This window comes from Etheostoma cragini, chromosome 7 (assembly GCF_013103735.1).
Source record: "Etheostoma cragini isolate CJK2018 chromosome 7, CSU_Ecrag_1.0, whole genome shotgun sequence".
Taxonomy (NCBI): domain Eukaryota; kingdom Metazoa; phylum Chordata; class Actinopteri; order Perciformes; family Percidae; genus Etheostoma; species Etheostoma cragini.
Window position 1 is genome coordinate 19,606,515 of NC_048413.1, and position 6,215 is coordinate 19,612,729.

Below are 6,215 nucleotides of genomic sequence, written 5' to 3' on the forward strand. Positions count from 1 at the left end.
TAATGGAAAACCCAAAAAAGCGAGTAGACCCGAGGCGAGTCGAGTAGATACCACGCAGTGGAAAACCGCCATTAGAGAAGCTCATTAGCATTTGTACGGTTTGTAAAGACAGTCAAGGTTTTCAATCAAGTTGGTCATTTTCAATGCTGTAATGTAGGCTAACGTTAGCTAACGTTAACGTAAGCGCTACTAGAATCAACACAAAATGTACAGAATTTAGCCTACTAATAACATTTTAATACCAAATGAATCACAAATGCATGTGCATCAGACTTTATCACAGACCCGTGAAGTGAGGAAAACTAGTGCTTCCGGTCAAAGGTTGTCAGAGTAAAAGGATCACGACTACTGCCCTACATTTTTGAGCGGTAAACAGCAGTGCAATGTAATATTACAATACTAGGCTACCTGTGGAACTATCTGTATTAAAATGTTCAATCTTTTTTGATGGTACAGGGGACGTGTAGACAAAATAATTGTAATTCTACATGACAAATTAGCCTACTTATGCTGATGTAACCTAATCATGGCTGCAACTAATACTATACTTTTTTTAAATTGTGGATTATTCTCCAATCAGACACTTGTGAATTAAAGAAACAGCTCTGCAACTGTGAATGTGGTTCAACAGCCACTTTTCTATATCCGCTGCTGCTACTTCTAATGGCCATGACACATAATGAAGGTTTGACAGAGAACAGCGACTATAGGAGAGCAGATGTATTTTAACTTATTGAAATCCCTTCAAAGTATAGATGCATTGTCAATTTGCTCTACAAACAAAGAAAACAATACAGTACTTTTTCTGATTTGTATTAACAGCAAAATAAGTCCACTTCAACACCTTCAGTTCTCTCTAAATCCTTGTAACCCTGTTCGGTTTTTTCCCTCTGCATTCCTTGTCAACTAAACAAAACGTCACCATTCCAAAGGCCTGATCTTAAATACTATTCATGACTTACTAAATTGTGCCTATGTCCATTTTAACTTTTATTGAAAAACACTGCTTCATGAATTCTTCCGGAATAGTTTCCAAACGTGAGCCACTAGAGGGCAGCAGTCACATTCTAATGAGAAAAAAAAGAGAAATAGTTTTTTTCGAAAGCTAAACGACACACAACTGAAGCCACATGTGTAAAACTCAAACCACAGTCTGCACTACCAACAGTCACCTAGGCTTAATAGTTCACATCACCTGCAAAACTGATTCCAAGCAACACAACTCTTAACACACATCTCAAAACAGGCACAGTGCAGCCAAACACAATCCTCATTGAGATAACACACACTGTCACTCAGGACACACAGAGTAAAAACACTAACTTTTCATCTTCATAGTGTGGGTGACTTCACACTACTCAATAGTTTATTTAAAGAAAATAAATAGATTTATAATATACCAATTTTCACGTAAGGTAAACAAGAAAGAACGAAAATCAGCATTTAGCTTCAATAAAGTATTTTGTCTCTTGTAATATATGGAATTACTGGAAAAAAACTAAATGTACAAAACAGTAACAAAGAATAGTGTGACTAATGCTGCCTCTCTCCAACATCATGTTATCTTCATGCATCATCTTTAAATACTAATGAATGTGGTGTTTCCATTACTTTCTGAAAAACAGTAAGAGCGCAGTTTTACTATTGTAAAGATATAGTGTTTTCACATTTTCTTTACTTTCTTTCTTTTTTCTTATATCTGTGTATGTAACATCAGAAATTTGACCTGTACATACTGGTATCTTTGCTCTCTTACCTGTTTCTCTCAAAAGGTGCTTTGTACAATTTTTCTCTATAGACAAAAAAGACTGTGTGAGCTCTCTCTCTCTCTCTCTCTCTCTCTCTCTCTCTATCTCTATACACCATATATGTTCACTAACTAGGCTTTCAGATAAAATTGCCATCAGGAACTAGAGTTTGGTCCACTTGAACAGCTGTTATGCAGACTGTAGCTAGAGTTTTTAACATGTTACTCCAGTTGTGCCCACTGTCGTATAGCAATCGAAATAAAAACTGTAAATGAGATGTAGAGTCTGGCTGTGCTGCCTTCTCATAATCAAACAATATACTATTTCTTATTTAGATAAGGACCTTTCTGACCCCACAAGGATCCCTTTAGGTTCCCAGACATCCCATTGGGAAAGACTAATGAAATAAAAAGAAACAGCTCTGCAACTTGGAAGGCTGAGCGTCTTTGATGCAGCTTGTCAACTAACTGGTGTTCCTCCGCTGCTGCTGATGGTCAAAACCCCAGACTGAAGGTCAAAGGTCAAAAGTTAAGACAAAACAGGGCTGCTGTACTGCAGAAGGGTCAAAGTTCATACATAACAGGTAGATGAGAGATCACTGATCCCACAGCAGGAGGAGCAGGAGACGTGGTAAGGAAAATATTAGGTGTTTTTACTTCATTAAAATGTGTATTTATATGCATTTGTTATATTATATAAGTGAAACTAGAACACACATATTGAGATTAAAGGGCAACTATTATATAGCATTTTCAGGACTAGAACACGTTTACATGCTTTAGTGTTTAACAAAAACACTTTCTCATACTGTCCATGGCAGCTGCACTTGTATTCACCCCGATTTACCCTCTGGATGACACCCACTGTTAGTCTATTTATCACCAGACCAAAGCTCAATAGATTTGAGATTGAGCATTGGTCTGGGGAGTCTGCTCTGTATTTTCTCTACACATGAGGCGTGACCAACGGGCACAGTTCAAATAATTCTGTACGGAATTGGATCGTCCTTCAACCAATCAGACCAACGATCCTGGTGACGTAGAAGCGACAGCGTCATCAACTGGTTGCTGCGCTTCGGTGGCCGTTATGTTAAATGTAAACAAGAAGCTGCTTGGTCGCTGCTCTATCGTCATTGTGTTAAATCCGCCAATAGCGCGCCATGTAGATAAGCAAGTTTGTGATTGGTTCTCGCAAAATTGTGAACTGACACAGGAAAATAAAACGTGCAGGTTTCCTTTGGCCCCAAAATTTGAAAAAATGACCTTTATTGGTTGCCAAGAGTACAGCTATCTTGCATTAGCGTGCAGCTACTTAATAGTTAGCGCTTGGCTAACGTTAGATTGTAATGGAACGAAGCGGCACTTTCTTTCTTTCTTTTTTGGCACAGACACATTATACATTTACAAACACTTAACATACACACAAGCGTTCAAACTTTCAGCAGTTTGAGAATCAATTGCTGGTCTCACACACACACACACACATACACACATACAAACCTCCGTTGCCAATGTTCTTCTACTTAGTCTGTGTTTTCACGAAATGGATGAGTCCATTAGTGTTGAATAGTTTTCACACCCTTACTTGGCTAAAGTAGGCTAGTTGTCTCACAGTAAAAAGAGCTTTCACCACTGTCAGCACTTGATGAAATATATGGAAAAATATATGGATTTCATACATGCAGTACATTTCATCTTTTATGTGACATAATGAAACAAAAAATGCATGAATAATTAAATAAAAATGGGATCAGCTACATATATATAGCATACAAAGAGGCAAACAAGCTAAGCACAAACTGTTAAAATGCACCATACTGTAGAAAAATATAAGACGTGGATATACTATTTAAACACATAAATTACATTTTCTTTAAACATCTAAGTGTTAAGTTGGATTTGAAAGAGAGGCAATAGTCTGAGAAAAAAATAGAAAGTGTGTACATTGAATGTATATGTTGAGCGTTGGCACATTTATCATGTGAAACACAAATATGTGTATGTGAGCGTGTAGGTGAAAGTTTCTATATGTTGGATTTTTGGAAGGACTGAGAGTAATTACAGATGTGATTATTTGTCTTGTCTTCATTTCATAAATGGTCTTTCACGTCTAATGGAGACATATTGATGGGGTTTAGGATAAGATGAAAAGAATACAGAAAAGGGGGAGGAGAAGTTAGGTTGGAAAAATTAGCCACAGGGAGAACATGATGAGGAGCACGAAGGAATCCTAGCAGGCTGTTGAGCTTTCCCTCTTTGTTTTTTTTCCAGCCCTTCCATTTCCCTTTCTCCCCTCCCTAATTACTGCAGCTAAGTGGGTTTCAGCTGTTAATGGTTATTGAAGATTAGATATGAGATGGTGGCTTAACTGGTTGACCTGTCTATCTAAACTTAGCAGTGAGAGTTGGCTTTTTTTTCACAAGTTAAGAGGAGATTAGAAGAAGAGGAGATTGTCTTGTCTGTGTTCACAAAAAGAAAGGCACAATGGGAACATGCCGTATTTGGCAAAGCATATTAGTAGCACAGTATATTTGATATGGAGGCAGGGTTGGCCCTGGGAATCTTGTCACCGCCATCAAAAAAAATAAAAACTTTAATTTCAATGCTTATATTTTTATTGCTGCCCGTTGCCCTTGCGTTGCAACAGACTTTGGTTTTATTTTGTCTATAAAAGTAACAATGCAATCTCCTAAGGCTTTTGTGCTTACTCCTTTCTGACCCTCCCAGTCTCAAGTAAACTGATGGATAAATGTTGTCTACACAGCAGTTTCAAGGAGACTGAATGTGGTATAGAGCCTTAATGTTCAATCAGAATTATACAGCTAACAATGTGCGGAATGGTGAAGTTTAACATTAGTCTCTTTTTAACCTAACCCTATTCATCAACATAACAATTTCCCAATAGAAATAGAATAGAGTTCTGAGTTGAAGTTGAAGAGGATCATAGACATGGGGAGAACTGTTTACTCAAGGGAAAGTATAGCTGTACTAATGTAAAAATACTCCATTGCAGGTTCAAGTCTGGGCCTCAAAAATCTACTTTGTAAAAGTACAAAATATTACCAGCATATAGTATCAAAATATATAAGAGTATTTATTATTAATATAGGTTATAGAATAATAGATTTTGGATTATTAATTATTGATGCCCGTCATATAAGCATATAATGGAAATATTCTTAGTAAAAGTGTTTCTAAACTGTACAGCACTTGAGTAAATGTACTTAGGTACACTTCACCACTGGGAGGGGATTCTCACATGTTCAGCTATTCTGTCATGAATGTCATGTGTTTATGGTCACTTCATCCATCAAGCCAGTCAATGTAATAAAACAAGCGGATGCAGGAAATTACATGTTAACTTTATGAGTAGCTGTGAGTTTATGGATCACAAACCAGAAAACATTCCAATAGCTCAGAACTTTGATCAACTCTGTGTCCTCTTTGAGGAGGTGTAGTGAATGGCAAGAAAACGTCATGAAGAAATTTGGAGAAGGCAAAGAGTAAAGGTGAGAAGAAGGTGAGAAGCGATGGATGGGACAAACTGAGGTGAAAGAAGAAGAGGACAGACAACTGTACGGATGTGACCTCTCTGAGAGAGAACTAAACTGCCACTGGAGGGGTCAAAGGTCAGAGTCCAGCCTTCAGGGAAATAATCACGCACTGTGACCTCATGAATCATCATGGCAGCTTATAACTAAGTGTATGTGTGTGCTGTATTCCCATATGTGCTTGATGGTGTGTTTGCTCGTGACTGTATGTGTATATGTATGAGAGTGTGTCCATTTTCTTATTGATGAATGAAAAGCACTTTCCTTTGGAGTTCAGAGGTTAAATTCTTCTACTGGAAACATTTAGACACTCAAACCTCTTTCAGGCACCTGGAAACACACCCCCTACACGCACGCACACACACACTCACAAAAGGAAAAAGCCAAGCAGACTGCTAGCAACCCACACAGTTGAATTTTGTCCTGGATGTGAGTAAATGCAGACCGGCTTCAACAAGTGTCCATCCAGAGTTGCTCTACCCGACACAGTGAGACTGCAGGAGCAGATAGTCATCAATCACTCTGCAGTTCACCAGAATAACTTAAAGTGATACTGTTCCAGAGATGTGATCAGGCAATAAAAAACAGGTTGGGGTGGTTGTTTTGTCAGAATTGCTTGTGTTTAAACATGCATTTTAAAAGGTGACATGATAGACTTCAGACCAGGTATTTACAATACCTAATATTACAGCCTCAACGTGTATCAGTAGCTATCTGGATAAATTTGAGTTTTTGGGAACCTTTTTTTTTTTTTTAATCTGAAAGTAATTTCACAGAAATTTCTCTCATGGGAAGATCATCTCTGTAACAGAAACTAAACATGTCGAAGCCTGCCCTGCAACAGTATCTGTTGATCTGGAGGTGGCTTTCTGTGTTAGGCAAGTGGGGATTTTGTGTTTGTAAAACCAAGAAATGAC